The sequence below is a fragment of the Dromaius novaehollandiae genome, chromosome 4 (genome assembly GCF_036370855.1).
Source record: "Dromaius novaehollandiae isolate bDroNov1 chromosome 4, bDroNov1.hap1, whole genome shotgun sequence".
Taxonomy (NCBI): domain Eukaryota; kingdom Metazoa; phylum Chordata; class Aves; order Casuariiformes; family Dromaiidae; genus Dromaius; species Dromaius novaehollandiae.
The window spans coordinates 54692408-54706576 of record NC_088101.1 but is presented as its reverse complement, the minus strand read 5'-3'; the positions used below and the strand labels follow the sequence as shown (position 1 = coordinate 54706576).

General features: G+C 37.8%; 1 long non-coding RNA gene across 1 annotated transcript in view; it reads left to right on the top strand.

The window, feature by feature from the left end:
• The window catches only part of LOC112985744 (uncharacterized), a 371488-nt gene that overhangs the window by 267625 nt on the left and 89694 nt on the right, over window positions 1–14169 (top strand). Inside the window, exons 11-12 of the long non-coding RNA XR_003259822.2 lie at window positions 2486–2675; window positions 4374–4561. This is a non-coding gene — a long non-coding RNA (uncharacterized LOC112985744). The remainder of the gene's footprint in view (window positions 1–2485; window positions 2676–4373; window positions 4562–14169) is intronic.

Sequence of the window (14169 nt, the reverse complement as noted above, 5' to 3'; positions counted from 1 at the left end):
AAAGCACAGGCTGCCAGTTAAAGGAGGCATCTCAGCAAAAGCAGGAGGAATAAAAAATAAGAGCATTTTCTTTTCTATAAAGAAAAGAGAATTGCACTCAGTTCTAATAGATATTAAAATAGATCACCAGGAAATAAATATTTCACTTGGTTATTTGATGAAAGGGAAAAAAGACTCCTTTTTGGCATTAGAACAGTTAGGAGAACTTGAAAGGTTAAGTGGACATAAATTCCTGGGAGGTAACTGTGATTTGGGACTATGGAGAATACAGCAATATGATGCTAGAAAATTCTCAGCAGTGTTGTTACAGAACATTTTCTGTGTTAACATTACCTTATATTATAAATTGGTTTATCTTTATGTTGTATCTTAGTAGTATCTTTGTATGTGTTGTATACTTCTGCTGTGTATTCCTATTGCATATTTTAATAAGATGTATAACTGCTACAACAAAGCAGATGCAATAAATCTTGACTGATTGATGCTGTTTGTATATTTTTGACTGACGTTGCCAATCAGCCTGAATTTGCAATTTGGCAGTAAACTGATACTGATACAAAAACAATTCATATATCACAAAGCTTTTTATTCTGTATTTTATTAGTGTTTTCATTAGTTGTCTGGCTGGATTTAAGATGCCTGCTAACCTGTCTAAGTGGGAGAATAGGAGTAAAAATAATCTGAAAATTGCAGAATGCAGTGGTAATGAATGATTAAAAATAAAACACATGAGAAACTGTGCCTTAGAAACTAGATTTCAGTATCTGTTTGTGCTTTGTGCCTTTTTAGCATGATATCCAATGTTAGATGCATGTTTTACTTAGAGTATTGAAGTCAGAAAGTTTCCTGAAAATAAATGCTTCACTGTTTTTTAGCATTTGTATGAGGGAAACAGAAGTGGATTCCACTTCTTGGCTCATTTTATACAATTTTATGTTACCAAAGCAGGGATGAGATCTTCCTGAGCTGGGGAAAGAGAAGGATTGTGCCTTTCTTTAAAACAAATAAGATCATTTTCCACTTTGAACCTCCTCCTCAGAGAAGCTGAACAATGTCAACTCCCTGAAGCCTGTATAGGCAGGACTCTTATGAAGAGATGGTAAAAAGCCCATGAAAATTCCACGTTGAGGGAAGGAGGAAGGAAGCTCTACTGAAATACTCCAGCCAGAGGAAAAGTTGTAGCATCTCCTGAGCACATTTTAGGAACATTACCAAAAGAAAAAAGAAAAAGAAAAAAGGCAATAATGATAGTAGTATTAATCCGAGAAGCCCCTTTTGAATGAGAAGATGCTCCAAGCTCCCCTCTTGAGCAACAGAACATAGTGTCTGCTGAGCTGGTCTGACAGACTGAATAGCTTTCTGATGTCCCCAAAGGAGTTTATCTGTTCTTTTGTTTACCCATAGACCTCATAAAAACCTCAGTTATTTACCCATAAATTTCTTCAGTGAGGCACTGATGCATATTAAGATTGCCAGGTTTTTATTCATTTCATTTTATTTGGTATAAATCACTGACTGTCCCTTTCCTCTTCTCCCACCAGCCTTTGCAGATTATGTAGAAGTGAATTCAGAACTTCTTCCTTCCCCAAATGCTGGCTTTTCAAATGTGTGTGTATGGGGAGGGATGTAGGTCTCTCCCTGCTAATGGCAGCTGCCTTCATTGAAAGTCCTCTGTTCCCTTTCCTTGCTTGACCATGCTTGAGTGCCGAAAGAGAAGAATGTCTGAATTAGATGATACTCCACAATGTACTAGATTTCAAGAAAGTAGGAAGAAATAGATAGGAGATTCAGATAGCACAATAATACTATTTAAAAGCATGCTGGCTCACAAAGTAAAAGTCATTGATGACACTGGCATACCCTCAGAGTGAGCAGTAACAGGCCTGTGGAAAAAAAGAGGTTGACTAGCTTTTTCTGAATGGTGTCCACTCATTAGTCCAACCGGTATAAGTAAGGCTGGCATATAGTTCTTAAAATTCTTCTTGATTATAAGCATGGCAACTGTACGAATATCAATGAACTGAATCAAATCTCTTTCTTTCCTCCCCCCTCAGTCATAAGTTCCTTAAGAAGTTTCAAGAGAGGTGTTGTATTATCTGAGAACAATAATCAAAAAAAAGTTGCAAAGGTACTTTATTTTCTTTTAGCTGCATTGAAGAAGAGTGGGGAACCTTAGAGCACTGCATCTAATTTTGGGGCTCTCTAGAGCACTTGTAAATTAGGTATCTTGGTGATTAGATATCGTCTGAACATCTTATCAGGGGAGACCCTCATGTAGATGCCAGTCCCAAACCTTCTGTGTGAAAATGAAACTTGGATGGGACATGTGCCTTAGATGCCTTTATAGCCATAGTGTATTCCCATCAGCTCCTAAATCTGTTTATTCCGAGCAATAAAACAAGGCATGCTTTCTAGTTGCATATGTAAGCAGCTGAAGAGACTGAGCTTTTTGGCTAATCTAATCATATTTTATCTTTCTGAACAGGACAAATTAAGACTTTTCTGGAGGAATGAGAGAGCCAGCAAGAAAGGCTCTCTAGCCTCACTCAGATGATTGCTTGAAAATGAGAGAAAAAAGAGATATCTGATAATTGATGAAATCATTGTTCATTTTTGGCACCTGAAGTTGATGGACTGGGAGACTGCATGCCAAAGATGGTCGTCATAATATGCCAGTAGGTGACAAATCTTGATTTGTTTAGCTAGTCTCTGCCAAGGCTGATGAGAACAGACCCCTAAACCGAATACTGTAATGAAAACCTCATACTTTAGTTCTTACAAACTCTTTGCAAGTTATTTTAAAAGATAGAAATGCTGAGTAATCAGAACTATCATGCTTGTCTAGCCCCTTGATAAAAGTTAACTTCCACTAAAAGAAGGAAACTGCTTGTAAAATTCCCTGATGTATGATGTAACATCAAATACACACTTACCAAGTAAATTATTTTTATTGGAGAAGAACAATCATTGGTAACTTCATGAATTTTAATGGGACAATTACATACTGATCAATAATGTTACATTTAATGATTTCTGTTTCACCAACATTCAGTGTTGTCAGTTGACCTTTAATGGAGATTCACTGATGCAAAACAGCTCTTGAGTGGAATCCAATGTAATGAGGCTGGGCCTTCTGAAAGCTCAAATGACATGTTCAAGTTCAGCTAATGAAAAGTGATCCTGAATTATCTAGCATCATGCAAATATCAGAAGGGAGAATTTTCTTTACCTCTGAAAATCCTAGCCGTTGTCTCTGATTGGCAGATTCCAATCAGTACTGGCCTCATTAATTATCTTCAGGTTTTCTTGCTGTTAAGCTGAGCCAATAAAACATTTGAAGCTTCAACAATGCCCTTGATCGTCATGGTAGGAATAATAGACCCGAAAGTTAGATGCTATCAAGATAGAGATTTACCAACTTGATTTTTCACGCTGAAGTAAAGAAGCTAATCTGAACACTAAGCCCAGGGGTGAGGATGTGGGTTGCATTGTAACGTTGTTTATCTCCTTTATCCTACAATTTTAATATCACCATGCCAAGTTCTTGGCCAGGGTAAAGATGGTTTATGTCACATTACAAGGAATATTAAGCTGCAGAATTAGTATCTTCAGTTCAGGATATCCCCCTCATGCAGGGTGGGCCCCATATGCCTGTGGCCTCCAGTTTACTCCCCAGTTCCTGTTAACCAAGAGGGTAAAGCTGCATTTTTGGAGCTCAGTTTCTGTAACTGAGCTCACGCATTACTTGATTTGCATATAATGACACACCTCAGAGTGGTCTGGAACTAGGGGAAAGCTAAGGTGGGCTTGTATCATGTTGTCTCCCTCCTCCTGACTTGGGCTTTGTGTTTCAAGGTACAAAGGGAGCCAGGAATTCAGGAGACTAACTCTCACTGATGGGCAGTAGTTCCTGCTATGAAAAGTTGATATATCCACAAAATTTGTTAACATCTTTGTAGAGACCTTCAGAAATCATCTCCAGAACATATGGCAGGTTTCCAATATTGAAACTGAGTGAGTGACAGATACTTGTCAAACTGTAGTATTTTGAACTGTATTTTAATTTTCAGATTATTTCCTCTGTCTTCCTTTTTCTTGGGGTGTTAGCAAAGGTTTTGATACATTATAGAAAATGTTTTTAAGGAAAGAGAAAGGTTATATAAGGGTCATGGCATCATTTTAGCCATCTAGGGTACATTTAACCATAAAGTCTATGTTAGAAGCAGATCAGTTGAGAATGGAGTGAAACAGTTGGCACAGATGTCTACACAGGCAGTTTCACTTTGGACTAGCTCTTATCTGGTCCCTTGGACTGAGCATCTTAAGTTGTAGCAGTGCTTTAGAAACTTGTTTGGGCTTATCTTGTGTTTTAGCTTCATCATAAGGAAATCCGGTTTGAGAGCATTCTGTGAGGCCACAAGCATGGCAAGTCAGAGATGCTGGGGAGTTGCTTCGGAAGTGCTGATCCAAAAGGACTGCTGAAAATGCACCCAAAGAGCTCTAATGTGGTCATCTCCCTCTAACTGGAACTCCCATGTGCAGGTGTATAACCTACAGAGGAGTAAGTAATCCTTATTATTTCTTGTTTAATTTGCTCTCTTAAATGTTTTCTACATACAGCTGTTATTTCCGCACTGGTGGCAAAAAATACATGAAATATTTGAGTTAGGCATATTTTTAAAAGTTTTAGTCTCAATTTATTATGTAGTTATGCTGATAGCAAACAGTAGATATGTATTCATAAGGGAAGTAAAAAACTTAATGAGATATGAGTGACTTCTCTGCATAATATGAGGTGGCAAGAATTGGCTAAGGAGGGTCTTTTCTAGACCGCATACATGGCTGCTGCAACGAAGTCGCTCTCAAGGATTTGCTTGACTGTGAACAAAATGTTCTCATGTTTTATCATCCTTTTGGATATTGAATAAGGCTTCTCCCTGCATAGCTACTTTCCTTGGTAGATTGGAGAGCTAGGACATGGCTCCCTTTCATGATCTGCAACTGAAAGGAGATAAGGTGAGGAATACTGCTTCATTTTCTCCTGTGCTACTGTAGCATCTCTGCAGCTATTCTCTTATTAGACCATGTCTTGTCACACATGAGAAAGTTTCCTGAAAAATCCTTGAGGATTAGGCTTGTTTTCGGTGCAAATGTGTATAAATATATGAATAAACTGACATTACAAAAAAATCCGCAAAACAGGTGGTGCCCAAAATATTTACAGTGAAGTCTAAGAAAGCAGAGTGCAAGGCACTGGTTAAATGAAGATAAGATGCTATAGCGAGTCTGCAGGAAAGGCAATTCTGTCAGCCATAGACATTGTGTTCTTCTGTAAACTGTAGAGGACTTTGACAGCATTCCCAGGATGCAACAGAACTAGAATGTGTATTAAAAAAATAATAATAATAATTTAGCACCTACATTGAGGCTTTCATAATGTGGTCCCTGCTTCACAGAAATATTAACATGCATTTAAGATCATATGAAAAATAGATATGATCTCATACTCTTCTTAAATAACAACAGAACAGTCTAAAGACTTGCAATACGAATCTAAGCCAAAATGTCTGAGAACATTAATAATCAATTATAAACTTCATTTTGACAGAATAAAAACTATGAATTATATTCAGTAAAAATGCAAGGACTTAGAGGTTTGAACTCACTACTTTTGCAGTGAAAGGTGTACTATGTATGATTCTGCACAGATTTTACTTGGCAGCCAAATGTGAGGGTAGTGCATAGGCTGTTGGAGGAAAATTTCATGCAATTAGACTTTCCCCCTCTGTTTTCTGCTTAAAAAGAAAAATAAACGGAGAAGAAAAAATGTTTTTTTACCTGCAGGATACATGATACTCGACAATTTGAAATTCCATTATTGTAATTGTTGCTATTATGCATAATGTTTCATTAACACTGCTTTTGCTACAGCACACATCTAAAGAAAATACTTGTATTTGGTATTGTCATGGCAATACCAAGATTCCTTATCAAATTTGTTCATGTATGGTGAATAAGAGATGTGCTTATTTTCTAACTTGGCTCAGGTCACTAACCATGACTATCATTTTCTCTACACTGTAGGAACATTTCATTTCAGCAGTGAATAAAAAAAGAATAACTCCATGTCCTGGCTGACAATGCCAGATTGATGGGAATATTGGACTTCTCTTGTTTTAAAAAATGACTTTTCCAACACTGCTGGGCATGTAGCGGGTTGATGCCAAAAGAGCTAAGGATACCCTCAGGTCCTGAGCACCAGTGGGGAGAGCCTAAATTGCTATGTAAATTAGCGAGTCTCAGTGGTATCAGTCAGGTTAGGCTGATGCACATCAGCTGAGCATCCAGAGCTGGATGAACTACTATGTGCTTTACGCTGCTGTAATCTGATAGGAAAGCTTAGTTGCATTCCAGCTGTCATGCCAACTGTAATACATATAACTGTTGAGATCTTTTGCAAAAGTGAGGCTTTAGAAGGTGTCCAGGTAAGTCATGCAGGCTGGTTTCCCATCACAGTGAATTTGCATATGGTGAAAGGACACTGAAGCTCAAAAACAGTATTGTGGAATCTGAGAGAATGGAATAAACAGAAAGAATGTAGCAATCAGCTTTCCTATAAAAGCTGAGATTATTACCCAAGCTAACAGCTTGAAACAAGTATTGAACATTTTTTTTTGCTAAAATTTTTTCAACATTCCCAGTTATAGGAGCACAGTACTGCAGAGCCTAGCATTACTCTGAATTACAGTGTCCCGTGCTGTCTTTATAGAATACTGTAACATGCGTGAGTTGGGACAGATAGCTAGTGGCTGTTTTATTTTTGTATACCTATTAAACTTTTGGCTTAATGAAAAGACATTGATAACATACATTCTAGTATTTTATAGAGAGTTAAAGTGGTGTATATTGCTCAGAACCCATAGAATATTACAATAATATGTCCCCACTTCGTTTTGAAGGGAAAATCTTCTTTTAACTGGGTTATGTTTCGTGACTAAAACCAGCTTGGTTAAAGAGCGCAACTTTTGCAAATTGTACACAAACTTCACAGGGAAACTTGGTATTGCCACAATAATACCAAACTATATATAACTGCAGGTAACAGGGCTTGTTACTTCTGTTACACAGACTCCTTCAACAAGTCAAGCCACTCTTAGCATTGCAGGACAACGGGTAAGGAGTCGATTGCTCTAAACCAAAACCAGCAACAGCGCTGAAGAGAACAGGGGGACCGTCAGGTGTGGCGATGGGGTTGTTCGGCGTAGTTTCTTTCAAGGTCTTACTTAGCAAGGAGTCATATGTCCTTACCTTCCTGTTGGCTTGGAAAGAAACGGGTAGTGCACAGACCTGTAATGGATCTGGCTCTGTGCACATGAATAAAACAGTCATACCCGGACTTATTCTTTCCTGACATTTGTAATGATAACTCCCATATGATCCTGCTATCATAGCTGGCTTTCATCTTTAGAGACACGTTATTCAATTACATCAGCAATTCCTCAAAGCTGTAAAACTATTCCCTGACAGGGGACAGGGGGCCGTAATTGTCATCCTCCTTCAGGAAGTATTACTGCCAATGTTTCAGCGTTTTTTATTATTGTTTAATATTTAAATAGTACCCAACCATTTTCAGACAGTCTGGCTACAAATTCTGTGGCTTGGCCTGCCTTCCGAAGTGGTTTCTGACTTTGCTGTATCACTGAATGCCGGGGAAAATGATCATGCCTCTAAAATCCTGGTCTGTTGTATTTTGACTATACTGCAGTAAAACCTTTGTGAATTATCAGAATGGTGCTGATGGAAATGGCCTCTTTCTAGTTTGTTCTTCATTTAGACACAGTTCAAATAATTTTATCTTGGGCACGTGGCTACGTGCTTCTTGGGCGATGTGGATTTTAAAACAATATTATTAACTTTTTAATAAAATCAAACTGCTTCAGGATAAATGTGCACAGTGCTCTTTCCATTTAATATGTTGGGAAAGAAAACCCACACCTATTACGCTGGAACAAGCAAACAACCCCCTCCCCCCCCCAAAAAAAAAAACCAAATGAGGAAGTAATTCTAGCGTTACAGAAGTCCGCCCCAGTATACAGCATGTTTCTACAGGCCTGGAGCAGATATGCTGAGTAGAAGAATCAGTCCATTGCTCGATGAGGGAGAAGGGGAAAGGAGAAATGTGGAGCTTTTATTTTTTTAAGGAATGCTATTGTTTGGTGCTGACTACGCTATCCTGAAAAGAGTGCCTCAATTTATTGTGCCTTGTCAGATTTGCTATTTAGTCAGATCCTCAATGCTGGATGTTGAGGATTTCCCTCTAGCAGATCCACAGGCAGATCCATAGCAGATCCTGCCAGGCTCCCATCAGCAAATGATTTTAAAAGGTATACATAAAGCATAATTTAAGAACTTGTTAAGTTTTTCCCTTTCTGCACTATGCACAATAAGTAGCTAAAAGTGAGGGCTAGAAAGTATATATAGGAGGCATGTGTCCTGCATTCTTTAGCCTTGGAAAAGGAACTAGCAGTTCCTTGACCTAGCAGTCATTTTCTCTTACTCCCTGGCTGATTAACTATTTAGTGTTTTATGGAAAGTAGAAGAGCTTCAGGGAGAACTAGGAGGAGCCCATTTGGTAGTTACATGGCACTGCTGAGAGATTGGTTCAAGCCACCTTTTTCTGCTTTTTTTTTTTTTTTAATGAGGCTGGTAGTTAATTCAGGGTGCAAATTTACAGCTGCAGGAAGGAAATGTTTCCTTTAGTTCAGCATCAATGGTGCATCTATTTCTGAGGATCTGTAACTTCCCTTTTTCTATGGGACTTCTACAGGGAAGATGGGTATACTTGAAACAGGTCTGGAAATCATAGAATTCCTCTGAAATTCTCTTCAAAGTATGTTCTTCTGAAAGAGGAGTAGAGGTTAGTCTTTTATGTAAAGTGACGGCAGACTCTTACTAGCTGCAGCACTCACTCATGCTGTAGGAACTTGATTCACCTTCCCAAATGAATTCCTAATCAGCTGGCCACTGTCAGCTCCTTTGAAGCTGTGCTACTTTGCATCAGGTTTTAATATTTATTGTGTCTAGGAAAGAGAAAACACCTGACTATATCTCAGTAATAGAGGCATTTACATGGGAATATAAAACTTTATGCTTTGATTCCCATTCCAGAGGCTGCTTATACATTTTATATTCTATAGTTACTAGATAAAGATACAACATAAATCGTCCTTGATATAGGCTTGGAACTCAGGTCTTCCTCCAAGCTTTTAAAGCACTGGGGTAAAAGTTGTTTTCTGCTCTACCTTAATGGATCGTGAAGTCTCATCTGCAGAACAGTCGCACTCTAACAAGATGATAGAGAGTTGTTCCCTGTGTCTCTCTTTGGTCTCCAAACCTCTGCAGTTCACAGCAGCTGGATGACAGATCTCCTGGGGAGGGAAATGTATAATTAAATCTCATTAGCTTGGAACAACACTGGATCTGGAGATTTTTTTTTACATTTTGGATGAGTGCGATAACGAATGAGCTATTATATAAAAGGGTAACACTTCCCTTCTTTAGCATAATTTTTGCATATCTACTCTAGATACATCTCTTAATTTGAGGGCTATGAGTCAGTCTAACTTTAAATTTAATTCCATTTCACACATATCTAGGTTTTGACTTTTCATTATTTTTATGCTGGAAATTAAAAAAATCTTAAAGAATGGAAGGAGATAGACTATGGAAAAACTTGTTTACCACGGATGAATAAATCCTACAGAAACTCAGTATTTCTCAAATGAAAGTTTATTTGTGTGTGCACTATTTGCATATCCTTGCTTTTGATCTTCTTCAAATACTGTGTTGTACGCTTACGCCTTTGGGTACAGAATGCTGGTAACGGCTGTATGTATGTGTAGGAAAATACTCTGTAGAAACCAAGGTGGTAAAAATTTACAAAACGTCCTGTCTGATTCTGAGTCTACACAACAGCTATTTGATAGTGCACAACTCATGTTCACAAGTGTTCAGGTTAGGAAATAAAAGTACAGGTTGTTTAGATACACACAGAAGAATAAAGTCACGACAATACCAAGAAAGATAGTTGTGTTTGATAGAATTATTTTTGGTTTTGAGCTATGTAATTTACATTATTTCATTCATTTTTTAGATCTTAAAATACACACTGGAGTCTTCAAACTGTATAATAAGCAGCACAAACCATATGTTACTCTTATCTAAAGAAACGGTTTGGAAATAACTAGTAACAAAAATAAATTCCAAGTGTTTATTTTTGCAAAGTGTAAGGTTAAAATTTTATTCTTTTCTCTGGCAATGTCTTGTTCCCCCTGATAATTTCACTGGTCAGACAGTGTCTCCCACCGATATTTGCTATTGTTATGGTAATCATACTTATCAGAGTGTTGCCAAAGCTGTGTGGCTGTGTAAGCATTTCGTAGGAAATGACATGAAGGGAGGCTTTGGGGCTTTTGTCTGTAAAACTCATAAGGCTCATAAATTAGAAGTGCAGTGTTCTTTTTACAGTATCAGAGAAGCAACAGTGACCCAGTGAAATTCAAGAACTCCTCCAAGGGGAACAGTTGCCCTTTCAGTCTCTTACACATGTTAATTCATGCTTTAAAAAATCTATCACCAATTTTATTTTGAAATGCAAGCAAGAAAGAGGAAAATAGCTACCCAGATTTCTGTTGACAGTCAATGACTGCACAATCCAAACACAATTCCTTTTTGATGCAACTTTATGTTCCTGTAAAATCAGGAGGGCTATAGACAGCCCTTGGCCTGCCATTAAGCTGTTTCCTTGGTCATATTAAGGAATTACAGTGATACTGCATTCAGTAGCAGCCACCATTTAATCACAGCTACCATCCACATCTATGGCTGAAACCCACTCTTTCTGTGTGAACTGGATGATTATCACACCTCTAATGCATTGGGCATATTAATCAGGCATAATGGACTGCATAAATGTCTAAAACTTGGCCTGCTGGCACTCTAAGCAAGGTAACATTAAAAAAAGCCCCTCTTATTACTGAAGCTGATAAGATGGGACTTCTGTAAGTAAGAAATAATCATGCTTCTGAGATAATTGTCCATTAATATTGCCATTACTGGTGATATTAAAACAAATAACCTATCAGTTTGCTGGAAATATCAGTGTTGAGAACAGTATGGAAAATTGTCCATGTTTTTAAGTGAAATATGGTATATATATATGGGGAATTTTTTAAAGTCATCCCTTTTGGATTAAATTCAGAAAACATTTTGAGAGTAATATAATTTGTCAGTAGCATTCTTAGCCAAGAACTAAAGTAAAATACCCCAGAGGACATTGATCTGTATAGAGCAACATAAATCATAATGTTTTGGAAACTTTTTAGCATAGAATATGTATGTGATTGAATAAAGATATGCATACATTGATAAAAATAGAGAAAAATAACAAGAAAACACATAGATGTGTATGATGAGTATTACATAAGCCTAGATGACTATAGAAAGCAACTACATTTTAAAATAAACTAGCATTCAGGCCTCTGATACTCACATGATACAGTTCTATCCATATGCGGTTGAAAAACATTTTCAGAGTGAGACTATTTGTGAGAGAATAATCACAATGAAATCTAAATGCAACTTTTCCACATTATTTCTGATCCAAAAAATACTACTATTAAGTGTATTTCTCTCTGAATCTGGAAAAAGAATGATGCTGTGAAAGGAAGAGGGATGTTTTATTATTATATTAACTATTTGTTGCCAAAATAGGAGCATCATGCTAAGTTTATTTCGTACCTGGTAGGGTTGTGTAATAGAAACACCTAACTTTAGTCCTACTAGAAAAGAAGACAGTTCTTATACAGATTCTCACCCTGATAACTGTGGTCCCATCTTGTAATTTTTATTCTATAAAGCTGTCCAAATTCTAGAAATTGGTTTTGAGCTGCCTGACTATTTTCAGGAGGTATGAACTAATGCTGAAAAGGACCCATGCCTACCTGTCACTGCAGGTGCCCAACCTCTGGTGCTGAGGAGAGCTTCAGAATACCTGCTCAGCTGCAGGACACGATGTGGTGGAAGCACAAGCAGGATGCAGCAGCCCGTGTATTATGTCTGTACTGCTACTGCTGTACAAAATACTGCCATATATAAAGGCAAAGTCCTCTCAACATCTCCTGTTCTATGTTGGATTAGCAATTCGCTCAAAACTGGATGAAAGACAGGGAGGCAAAAGAAGGGTTGGGAGAGAGGAGTACAAGGAAAAGACTGTCTGTGTAGCTTGTCGGTCCAAACATCTAACTGGGGCTGCAGTCTGACTACAAATCAGGCGAGGTGGGTGGCAGGACTTCTCACCCGCTAGGGTGTATGCCCTGATAATTAGAATCAAAGATGTTTCTAGCTCTCGCCATCCTTCTTTCTGAAAAAAAGGATGTTCTGATTTCAGAAACTAATCCTAGGAGAGAGGGCAGGGCTGAAAATCATGAACAGATTTAATTACTTCATTACATCTTCGTGATGGAGTCCCTTCTTTGGAATCACTTCTTTCCTTAGCGTTTCCCAGTGGTGGTTTGTCACTCAGCTTGCTCCGTTCTTTGAATGCTGCTGTTAGGTGCCTAGTTTCCTAGATGTTTAAAATTTGAACATGGCGGTACTGACACCTCCTTAGAAATTTATCTCTATATGCTCCTAAGAAGTGGTGTAATTCCATGTTAACTAAAATCCAATTATAAATGTAATTTAAAAAGTCTGACTTCTGCCTGTACTTCAATTTTTTCCTCCAAAAATATATTAGATTTATGAATGTCAGTTAGAATCTGTCCCTGTATGTATTTAAGATTGACCTCGAGTTTTTCACTGAAGCCACAGTTAAGTGCATGCTTCAAGATCTTACATTAAGTGAGTAATCTGCATATGTTAATGACTCTGCAGTTCGAATGACTGCTCAGTTTCTGAACAATTCCTCCCTCTATTCCATGCTCACAAGGGGTTTTTAACTGATTTGGCTAGGAACTTTTCATTTACAATCTTTTGGTTTTTCGTTGGGGAAAAAAATTACATTGGTGCTTTTTCTTGGAAATGTACTGTCTCCAGAGATTAGAGGACTGTAATTTATTTGCACTTTCAGACATTTCTTTCTTGTCTGCTAGATACTTTCCTGACTGAAAAAGACACTTTTGCCAACTAATCTAATTCAACATAAACACATGGAGAAATTCATGGATAACCAATATCTAAGACTTTTTCTGACTGAGAAACTTTGTGTGTGGGTAAGGATTGGCGAGAAAAAGAGAAAATGTTCGATCCAGAAAAAAAAAAAAAAAGTAGGACACAGTTTTGAGTTGCTTGCCAGGAGAAAAGAACCTGGGCCCTAGAAATATGGCTGTTCAGATGCTCTGTTTCTATTTAATTTAATTATTTGTTCTCCCTCCTGAGTGTTTAAGTGTTCCTGGGTTGTGTCCCTTTCTTGTGGTTGAGACACTAGCTTTCTGTGTTAGAAGCCACATGCCTACGCAATGTTTCCTCTTGTAGGACCTTTCAGTTTATTTCTCCTTACTTTTATTCATTTACTGCAAAGTGTTTTTGTAAGAATATATACATGGTCTTTATAGACAAGAGGATGTCTTTCAAACAAAAGTTTCTTCAGCTGCGACATATTTTTATTGGCACAAGCAAAGACTATTGTAGTATTATCGTGATATATCACTATGACATTGCTGTTTCACTCTGAACAGAGCCAAGTTCAGAGACTTTAGACCTGTGTTTCATTACCACTAATGCTCCTTTATATTTCTGGAATTGAGAAGGCTTTCAGGGCAACGAGGAGCCGGCCTCTTGTGCCGTAGCAAACAATTCTCAGTAAATCTGAAATGGCACATAGTTCTTGTGGTGGCCTTCTGTACAGGATAAAGGACACACTGAGAGCAGTGGTGGCTGATTTCTTGATCTTGCTTTTAAATTGAATTATGTGAGGTAGAAGGAAGCGCTAAGGAGAAGAGCTAACAACTGTCTCGCTTTGGCTATTGTTTTCTCTAATTAGGGTAAAACTGTACAAACACTCTTCTGATAAGATGGAGGAGAGGCATTGTCCACACTCTTTTCCTTCAATAAAAATGTAGTCTAATAGTGGAAGTATTAGTTTCTGCATACATCTCATTGCACTTCGGC